The 10985-nt window shown below is 40.9% G+C and overlaps 1 protein-coding gene and 1 non-coding gene across 4 annotated transcripts in view; both read left to right on the top strand.

Moving 5' to 3' along the window:
• The window catches only part of Smg6 (SMG6, nonsense mediated mRNA decay factor), a 262312-nt gene that overhangs the window by 152038 nt on the left and 99289 nt on the right, over positions 1 to 10985 (top strand). The gene's annotated exons all lie outside the window — the stretch shown is intronic.
• Positions 10787 to 10893, top strand: LOC113456428. The gene has a single exon (XR_003377239.1). It is a non-coding gene; the product is annotated as a U6 spliceosomal RNA (small nuclear RNA).

The following is a 10985-nucleotide window of genomic DNA, read 5'->3' as shown; positions in this document are numbered from 1 at the left end:
CTGTGGCTTTGGAGCCTGTCCTGGAACTAGCTCTGTAGACCAGGCTGGTCTCGAACTCACAGAGATCCGCCTGCCTCTGCCTCCTAAATTCTGGGATTAAAGGCGTGTGCCACCACCGCCCGGCTGGCCCGATCTTCATATCCAGCCCTCTTCCTGAGTCTTAAAATATCTTTATATATTTATATTATTTTGTATAGCCAGGCAGTAATGGTGCAAGCCTTTAATTCCAGCACTCAGGAGACAGAGGTAGGTGTATCTCTGAATTCGATTCTAGCCTGTTCTACAGAGCAAGTTCTAGGCCAGCCTGGTCTACAGGGCAAGTTCTAGGACAGACTCCAAAGCCACACAGAGAAACCCTGTCTCAAAAAAAAAAATCTTTATAATTTTTAAGTTTGGTTAAAGGTCTTTAGTCAGATAAATATGTATTGTAAATATTTTCTCTCATGCTATGTGAACTGACAAAATGCTGAGACCTGGAGGACCCAGGTTCTTGGTAGAGCAAAGTAAGGAGATTGATTGAGACTTGAGTCAGCAGAAATGTGCAAGGTGCATCCCTTTTGAAGGTTTTTTTTTTTTAATTGTGAAAAGGGGAAAGGGAAGGGAGAGTGACAATCTAATTCTGCAGATAGATGTCTGCAGCTTTCTTCAACCACTCCCTGTTTCCTGTCCCTACTTCTATTGTTGATTCTGGGCTTTACCTTGGTCTTGACTTGGTTGCCATCAACTCCAGACCCACTGAGGCCTTGGCGGTTTTAGAAAACAGAATGAGCAGGTTTCTTGTGTGTATATGCCCCACAATGAAGTTGTTTATGTAACTACAACGTTCCTCCTGAGTCCTAAAGTGACAACTCCAAGGAGCCACCTGCTTAAAGAGCTGGACTCTTGAAACAGGCATCAGCTGAGCTTATTCGGAGCTCTGCCCCATGGGCTTTTGCATGAGAATAGCAACAGTGGATAGCCCCCTAAAGCAATTAAATCAGTTCTCAGAACATACACTAAATGTGGATGGGATACTTACCATGGGACTTTTCATGTTCCTTGGAATTCTTTCCAGAGCAGCCCATTTAGGTAAGGCCTAGAAAACATGTTTTGCCCATTGGACAAAAATAAAGAGAAGATGCTATGTGGAATTTTGTTGCTTTCGTGTTTGTCCAGGCTGATCTCAAACTCATGATCCTCTTGCAGTAGCTTCCTGAGGATTACAGGTGTGTGTCATCACTCCAGGTGAAACCTATCACTTTTTAATTGCTAGTCCCTATTGAGGAATTTTTCTCAAACAGTGTTTGCCTCTGACTAGACAGAACAGAATTTCTTTCTTTCTTTCTTTCTTTCTTTCTTTCTTTCTTTCTTTCTTTCTTTCTTTCTTTCTTTCTTTTTTTCTTCTGTGTATGATGTGGATCACTGACACTGCCTGCTGTGGTCAGAGGAGGCCTGCTCAAGTACTGGACGACTGTTCATTTCTTCAGGATAGTGTTGTCTGGTCAAGGCTGTCTGGCCTCTGACCCCAGTAGAAATGATGTATAAAGAAAAGACTGTCTGGCTCTTTACTAATCTGAGTTATTTAGAATGCCTTTAGTAAACAAAGCATCAGCTTTTAGGCAGCTCTGAACTTTTCTTTATCTTGCTTTGAAGGTACAATTTTCTCTTTTTACTAAAGACAAATAAGTTCAATTGAAGACAAAAAACCTACAATGTGGAGTAATCATTTTGGTTTAAAAAAAAACAGAGGGTTAAAAACAAGTTCTGCAGTAAATCTGCAAGTGTGGAATCTGAGGGAAATGATCCCATCTGAAAAACCCTACTGGGGTTCCATGGCTGGGTTGTGGAACGATACAGATTGAGGAATGAAAAAACAAAAAACTGTAGTCTTGAAAGATGACAGGCTCATTAATTGATGTCCATTTCAGCTGGTGCTGTGCCAGCTTATGTTGGCTTTAGTCCAGCGTTCCTGTAATTTGGGAGCCAGGTGTGAAGCATTTTTGTTCCATCTTGTTTCCCAACATCTATAGAAGTCTTACACATCTCACTTGAAGGAGCAGCCCTCTGTAGGAAACACATGTACAGGTAGAGGTGGAAGGCAAATGTCACAGATGGGTTATGGATATTAAAAGAAATCTTTCACACTCAAGTGAGATCTGGACTTGAAAGTCAAGGAAAATGGTATTAAAATGACTTCAGAAAAATTATCATAATTAGATCAGTCATTGTTAATCTTTTTAAAGGTGTTTGTGTGTGTCTTCTTAGTCTGTGCCACATGTATGGGAGTGCCCACAGATGCCAGAAAAGAGCATCAGATCCTCTGGAGCTGGAGTTAGATGCAGCTTTGAGCTTTCTGACATAGAAGCTGGAATGAAACTTTGGTCCTCTGCAAAAGCAGTACACATTCTTAACCTCTCAGCCATCTCTGAAGTCCACCTAATCTCCTTTTTTTTTAATTTTCAAAAACATGTCTTTACTAGACGTACAGAAAACATCGTTCATGATTTGCCTTTGCCTGATTTAGGGAACAGCATATAAAGTACAATATAAAGAATGGCTCAAGATAGCCATCAGAATTATAGCTGATCACTTCCACCTTAGCATTTAAAGACTACAGTAACATAAGCAACTGAGACATTAACTTCCAGCCCTGAGTGGAGTCTTTATTTTGGGAATAGTGGGGCTTTTCCTTTTTTTTTTTTCCTTTTCCCTTTATCTCCCCAGTGTGGCAGGCTTTTTATAAACTTGAGCCATCTCCCTATCCTCATAAATATATAAATAGTTAGAGAGCCAGGCAGTGGTGGCGCACACCTTTAATCCCAGCACTCGAGAGGCAGAGGCAGGCGGATCTCTGTGAGTTCGAGACCAGCCTGGTCTACAAGAGCTAGTTCCAGGACAGGCTCCAAAACCACAGAGAAACCCTGTCTCGAAAAACAAAAAAAAAAAAAAAAAAAAAAAAAAAAAAAAAAAAACAAAACCAAAAGAAAAGCCGGGCAGTGGTGGCGCACACCTTTAATCCCAGCACTCGAGAGGCAGAGGCAGGCGGATCTCTGTGAGTTCGAGACCAGCCTGGTCTACAAGAGCTAGTTCCAGGACAGGCTCCAAAACCACAGAGAAACCCTGTCTCAAAAAACGAAAAAAAAAAAGCCGGGCGGTGGTGGCGCACGCCTTTAATCCCAGCACTCGGGAGGCAGAGGCAGGCGGATCTCTGTGAGTTCGAGACCAGCCTGGTCTACAGAGCTAGTGCCAGGACAGGCTCCAAAGCCACAGAGAAACCCTGTCTCGAAAAACCAAAAAAAAAAAAATAGAGATATGAATGAGCAGAGTAGAAATCATTAAACAATATTCATCTAACACTTTGATATTAGACCCTTGGTACAATAGTAGACCAAAGAAGACATTCCTCCCAAGATCCAATCTTTTCTTTTCTAGCCTTCAAACTAAACATTAAAGAACAGAGAGTTCATGCCAGGTGAGGTGGCATACATCTTTAGTCCCAGCACTCAAGAGGCAGAAGCAGGTGTATCTCTGTGAGTTTAAGACTGATCTGGTCTACATGAGTTTCACAGTGAGACCCCATTTAAAAAAAAAAAAGAAAAGAAAAGCAGGCAGTTCTGCCATTGAAGACAGAGTAATGACTGGGTCGTCTCTGTAAGAACATTAAAACACAGTGGACATTGCGCTGAATGCTGCTGACCTTTGATGTTTTACTTATATTTTTGTATAATGCCATTTTTAGTCTTCCCAAAGTAAGAACTATGTTTCATTTGGGGTCCTATATCCTGACTACAGAAGGAGCTCTTATGGTTCCTTTCTTTAATTCTGGGTCTTACATAGACGGAGCTGACTTTGACACTGAGATTCAGACCACAGTATTCAGGAGAGCCCACAGCCTGCCTAGGTTGCTTCTTCAAATGTCCCAGGTTCACAGGGAAGCCCTTGTTTATTGATAGCCTTTTTGTTTATCAATATCAAAGCTGTGAAGTGCTGTACCAGACAGTTTAAGAGGCTAAGGACCTAGAAAGAAAGACAGTTTTCCTCTAAATTATTCTAATTCTTCTTTCTCTTTTTCTTTATTTTGTTTGTTTGTTCTTTTTTGTGACATGGTTTTTCTTGTAGCTTTGGAACATATCCTGGAACTCGCTCTGTAGACCAGGCTGGCCTCGAACTCACAGAGATCCTCCTGTCTTTGCCTCCTGTGGGCTGGGATTAAAGGTGTGCTTCACCACTGCCCAGCTTCCTTTTTTCATTTTAAGTCAAGGTTAAGTGGGTCTCACCACTTAACCTTGACTGGCCTGGAACTTGTTAAGTAGATCAGGCTGGCCTTGACTCACAGAAATCCTCTTGCCTCTAGCTCTTTAGTGCTGGGCTTAAAGGCTTGTGCTACCACATCTGGCTAGTCTAGTTCTTCAAAGTATGTTCTTCCTATTTTATTTTGTTTTATTGTAACAAAACATATGTAATGTTAAATATAGCATCTTAACTTTTTCTAAATGCACAGTTCTGTGGCATTAAGTACATTCTCATCGTTATACAGTCATCCCCATCATTCATCTCTAGGACCTTTTCATCTTCTCCAGTTATATCTCTGTACCCATTTCTCACACCTTCAGCTCCCTGCCTTTGGAAACTACGATTGTATTTTCTCTCTCCTTGAATCTGACTAAGCTATGAAGTCTATATTTCTCTTTGTGAGTGACTTATTTCAGTTAATATAATATCTTCAGGGTTAATCCTTTTTGTGAAGCATGTCAGAATGTCTTACCTTTTTAAGACTGAATAATTATTCATTGTAAGTATACATAGCACTTTGTTTAACTATTCATCTGTTGATTGATACAGGTTAAGATTTATTTTATTTTAATGCATATGGGTGCTCTGACTACATGTATGTGCCCGGTCCCCATGGAAATCAGAAGAGAGCATTGGATTTGCTGGAACTAGAATTAAAGATGGTTGTGAGCCATCCTGTGAGTGTTGAGAACTGAACCCCAGGTTCTCTGCAAGGGCAGCAAGTGCTCTTAACTGCTGAGCCAACTATCCAAACCTTGTTTGTTTATATTTTGATTTTGTTTGTTAATTCTTTACTAATAAGTGTGAAGTGATTATGATTTTCTCCTTATATGTTTTTGTTGTTATTGTTGTGTTTGTTTGTGTATGTGCCTTTGTATTTGTTGTTGTTGTTTGAAGAAAGGGTCTCACCATAGAGCCCTGGCTCTCCTAGAATTTTTTTTTTTTTTTTTTTTTTTGGTTTTTCGAGACAGGGTTTCTCTGTGGTTTTGGAGCCTGTCCTGGAACTAGCTCTTGTAGACCAGGCTGGTCTCGAACTCACAGAAATCCGCCTGCCTCTGCCTCCTGAGTGCTGGGATTAAAGGCGTGCGCCACCAACGCCCGGCTCCTAGAAATTTGCTATGTAGAGCAGGCCAGCCTCAAATTCACCTTCCCAAGTACAAGATTGAAGGAGTATACCACCACACCCAAATCATGGTAGTTCTAATTTTTTTTTTATAGCTTCTCACTTTGAGTATCTTTTCATGTATTTATTCATTACATATGTTTTTTGTGTTTTTCCTGTGAAATAACAGGACCTAGCACATGGTAAATAAATGCTTTTCTACCAAGCTATACTCCTAGCTTTTATTTAATACATCTGAGGCTAGAGAGATGGCTCAGCAGCTAGGAACAATTATTCTTCTTGTAGCGAACCAGTTGTTCCCAACACCCATGTAAGGTGGCTTACAACCACCTATAACCCCAACTCTAGAGGATTTGACACCCTCTTCTGGCCTCTGAACACCTGCATATTCATCCACATAAACACACACATACACATAATTTAAAATGCAGTAAATCTTTTAAAAATTACTATTTCTGCTTTCTCAGTTGATTGGCCTTGGACTGTGTCAGTATTTTTCCCTCCTCTGAGGTAAAGTGCAAATAGAGCTTTCTGTCTACCTCTACTATAGGCAACTTGTGTGGCTTTAGACAATTCATATAACCTGCCTATATTCCTTTATCTTTTTCAATAAACGAGAAAAGTTATAATGGTCCTACTCAACTCAAAGAACTCTCTGTACAGATAAAAGTAGATCGGGCTTGTGAAAATATCTTGTAAACATTTATGAAAATGCTATGTAGATAATATCATTCTGACCCTTTTAGTCCACTGTGGGTAGAATACTTTATCAGACCCGAAGGCAAGGCTTCTTTGGTAGGTGAGGGGAGCAGAGCACAACTGATCTACTTCTTCCTATCTCTTCGTCTCCAGCATAGGGTTGTCTCCTCTGAACTCAGTCAAGGGTCAAATCCTTGATATGGTTTTCCCCTGCAGTATGACCACAAAGTCAAAGCAGCTTTGTTTAGAGGTGCAGCTGCCATGGACTTGCACACGAAGTGAATTTTTTTTTTTCGAGACAGGGTTTCTCTGTAGCTTTGGTGCCCGTCCCGGAACTAGCTCTTGTAGACCAGGCTGGCCTCGAACTCCCAGAGATCCACCTGCTTCTGCCTCCCGAGTGCTGGATTAAAGGTGTGCGCTACCACTGCCAGGCCGAAGTGAATATTTTATACTTACTGTGTGCCAGGCACCATGTTTTCACATACCTCACGAGGTTTCACTGACACGTAACTTTGTTGATTTGGAACTGTGTGCTTTCACATATGTTGTTTTTTATGTTGTATAATTTAGACTCATTACACAATAAAGATTTATATGAGCATCATTTACCTCAGGAACAGATGCAGAAAGTTAGGATCTATAGTGATCCACTGTTTTTGGTTTTTCGAGGCAGGGTTTCTCTGTAGCTTTGGATCCTGTCCTGGAGCTAGCTCTTGTAGACCAGACTGGCCTCGAACTCACAGAGATCTGCCTGCCTCTGCCTCCCGAGTGCTGAGGTTACAGGCATGCGCCACCACCGCCTGGCCCTGATCCACTCTTCAAGATGAGTCTGTCCTATGTAACTCACAGTGTCCACGGAAATGCTTAGTTGAGCTCAGAATGGATGATGAGGCATGAGATTTCCTCCGTATGGTTGCTGTTCCAATGTACCTGCATTTTCCTTTGTAAATTTTTGGAAGAAAATGGTGACATGAACAAGACTTTATCAGAGAGATTTCCGTTCTCTCTCATATCAAACATCATGGGTTTTTTTTTTTTAATTTTGGTTTGAATTGATTTTCATTTTGTTTTATTTTGCTTTCGGGTTTTTGAGACAGTCTCATATAGTCCACATTGGCCTTTTATAAGCTTGATGATTAGCTCAAACTCCTAATCCTCCTGAATCTACTTACCAAGTACTCAGATTGCCAGCATGTACTGCCATGACCAGCTCAGCAGTGCTGTCAGTGTAGCTTTGTTTCCCAAATTATTTCAGTGCATATGGCTCATTGTTAGAATAAGAGAAGTGCTATTAGGTAAACTTAGGTGCTGCCACCAAAGGAGAAAACAGGTTTTTCTTTGCATTTTATTATTGAAACATAAATTTTAATTTTTATGTATTATTTATGTGTGTATTAGAATGGGGGTGTGCCCGTTAGTGGTCAGAAGATGACTTTCGGGAGTTAGTTCTCTCCTTCTTGTTGAGGCAGAGAACTTTTTTTTTTTTTTTTTTTTTTGGTTTTTCGAGACAGGGTTTCTCTGTGGCTTTGGAGCCTGTCCTGGAACTAGCTCTGTAGACCAGGCTGGTCTCAAACTCACAGAGATCCGCCTGCCTCTGCCTCCCGAGTGCTGGGATTAAAGGCGTGTGCCACCACCGCCCGGCGAGGCAGAGAACTCTTGCTTCCGTTAATGATCAGCATACTCCAGATGAACTGACCTGTGAACTTGTAGGATTCCCGTCTCTGTCTCCCACCACAGTCTAAACTAGGGTGATAGCACCAGAGCTCAGTCAGTGCCTTTGCCTGTTGAGCCATCTCCTAACCCCTCCTTCCTCTGGATCATAGTTCATTGGCTTTACTGGGTTAGTTTGAAGTGGGATACATATTGGAGAACTACAAATGTCTTTTTACTTAATTTTTTTTCTTTTACTTTGACCTTCTGAATTTTTCTAAAAGTTTATTTATGGAAACACATATGAGAACCCTCCAGTTTTCATGGCTCATGGGCATAGTCAATAATGAGGATAATAGTATTGATAGTAATAAAAAAAGCAACTGTGAAATTATGTCTTTACTATGTTCTACCTTCAATCTTAAGCACTTTGATGAATTTTTTCTCTCTCTGCTTTTCTGGTTTGTTTTCAGACAGGATCTTACCATGTAGCCTAGATTGGCCTCAAAGTCTTGAACCCTCTGCCTTAGCTTCTTTAGTTCTAGAATTACAAGCATGTACCACAAAGAGTTTAATGATGTCTTTCATCTTTGCTACTATGGTAGGATTAGATACTTTGAAGGGACCTCTTTATTAACATAACTGAAATGCTGACTATAACATTATGCTTCCTGAGCTGGCATAACAAGAATATACAGATTCTGTTCTGTTTTCTTAAGATAAAAGTGGGCTTGGAATTCATTGTTTAGCCCAGGGTGGGCTTCAAGTCATGTTAATTCTCTTGCATCAAATTCTGGAGTGCTGGGATTAGACAAGTGAGCCACTAAGTCCAGCTTTAGGTCCTAAGAACTAAATGAGAAAAGATTATTGTACATTACTTGAGTGCCCAAGTGAGATGGCACTAATTTCTGTCAAATGCTGGAAACCTAGAGCTTTCCTTGAAAATCTTTGTTGGGATGAGAAGCATGGGAGTCTTCTCAAGAGGGTTCACATTAGAAGTCCTAATCCTCACTGTGCAGGCAGGGCAATAAGCCTCATTGAGAGAGTGAGTGGCCATGAACTAACCCTGGGGTGGGTTCTGAATCTCAGTACTGCCTGTGTACTCTGAAGAGCCTTGACCGCATATTTGAGGTGACCTCTAACTAGTATCCCAGACTGGCAAACCAAAGGAAAAAAATCTTCTCTCAGGAAACTATAACTTTAAATCAGGTCACAAAGGATTTCCATAGATGCAAGACATGGAAGTCAATCCATACTCTTGAATATGCCTAGAGGAAATACCTGTCATTCCCAGCAAATCTGTCCTTTAAAGCAAAGGTAACAGGAGAAACAAATCCTTGTGTCTACCAAAGACTTACATATAAACATTGATGCCGCTCGTTTTCATTTTGCAATGTTATTTATGATTTGTGAGTGTGCATGTGGACCTTTTGGGAGTCAGGACAATTTTAAGCAGTTTTCTCTTTCCACTTTGTTTTGAGATGAGGTCTTTCTTACCACTGCCCTGCTTTGTACTCTGGGCTAATTAGCCCAAGAGCCTCTTAGGTGACTTTCCTGTCTCCACATCCCATCATCCATAGGGGTACTTGGATTACAGATTCATGTGGCAGTATCCATACTCTAAAGATGACACTCAAGTGGTCAGACTTGTATAGCAAGCACTTAACCTCTTGAGCATCTCACCTGTCCCTACCCTTGCTTTTTATCACCTTTATTTATGTAGCATAGGTGAAGCGGAAGTCACAGAAACTTTGTGGAATTGGTTCTCTACATATCCCTGGATATTGGTAATTGAACTCAGGTCATCGGGTTTGGCAGCAGGCAGCCTTACACCCTGACCCAGAGTCTCTATGAAGTCCTGGCTGTTCTGGAACTTGATATGGACCAGGCTAGTCTCAATCTACATGCCTCCCCAGTGCTGGGGAGGATTAAAGGTATGTACCACCATGCCTTTCCCCTTCCTAGCTGTTTGTATATCTTCATTAGAAAATTGTTTCTTCATTATAGTTTCTTCCCCCCCCCCTTTTTTTTTGAGACAGGGTTTCTCTGTAGCTTTTGGAGCCTGTCCTGGAACTAGCTCTTATAGACCAGGCTGGCCTTGAACTCACAAAAATCTGCCTGCCTCTGCCTCCCGAGTGCTGGAATTAAAGATCACCACCACCCGGCCTATTTCTTTTTGTTTTTATTAGCATTATATATGTGTGTGTGTGTGGTTTATTATGACTTTTGCATACATGTATATAATGTATCTTGATCATCTTCACCCCTATTATCTTTTCTTGTCCATTCCTATTCCTGCTGATCCTCTTTCTCATCCCAGTTTGTCTCCCTTCTACTTTTTGTATTTTAGGCATTTGTTTGTTTGTTTTGTTCGTTTTATTTCTGAGACAGGGTCTCACTATGTAGCTTTGCCTGACCTGGCTGGTCTGAAACATAGAAATCTACCTATGTCTGCCTCCTGAGTGCTGGTACTTAAGGTGTGTGCCACCACATCTGACATCATATTCTGGTGAGGAGATTTTTTTTTGGTCTATTTTATTTGTTGTTTGTTTGTTTTTTAGGTTTTCCTAGATAGGGTTTCTCTGTACATCTCTAGCTATTCTGGAACTCACTCTGTAGACCAGGCTGGCCTCAAATTCACAGAGATGCATCTTCCTCGCCTTTCCAGGTGCTGGGGAGACATGTACCACCATACCCAACCTGTTCATTTTTTGTAAAGCTGCGATGAGTTTGCTTCTAGGAAAATGGGTGAGAGATTATTTACAGAATCACACCGAGGAAAATGTCTCTCCCTCTCTGATTAAACATTAACTGTTACAAATCCGAAGGAAGAGATTACCAGATGTTTACAGGTAATCACAGCTGTCTGCTCAAAGGACAGCATTCCCCAGTACTCCACCTTTTCTTCCAGTTACACACACTGCCAAAATGTTCTGAGTCTTGTATGTGATAACACTGTCCCATTTAAGGCTGAGTACTTACTCTTGACACTTTGACTAGTTAATCTATGGACATAACCATAACAATTTAGAAGACAATTTGTTGCTCACTTCGGCAGCACATATACTAAAATTGGAACGATACATAGAAGATTAGCATGGCCCCTGCGCAAGGATAACATGCAAATTCATGAAGCATTCCATATTAAATTAAAAAAAAGAAGACAATTTGGTGGACAAATTGTCTATTTAACAAAATAATAGAAGTAGCTTTCCCCAATAAGTCTTTTTTTTTTTTTTTT

The sequence above is a fragment of the Microtus ochrogaster genome, chromosome 7 (genome assembly GCF_000317375.1).
Source record: "Microtus ochrogaster isolate Prairie Vole_2 chromosome 7, MicOch1.0, whole genome shotgun sequence".
Taxonomy (NCBI): domain Eukaryota; kingdom Metazoa; phylum Chordata; class Mammalia; order Rodentia; family Cricetidae; genus Microtus; species Microtus ochrogaster.
This window is presented reverse-complemented; position numbering and strand designations above follow the sequence as displayed.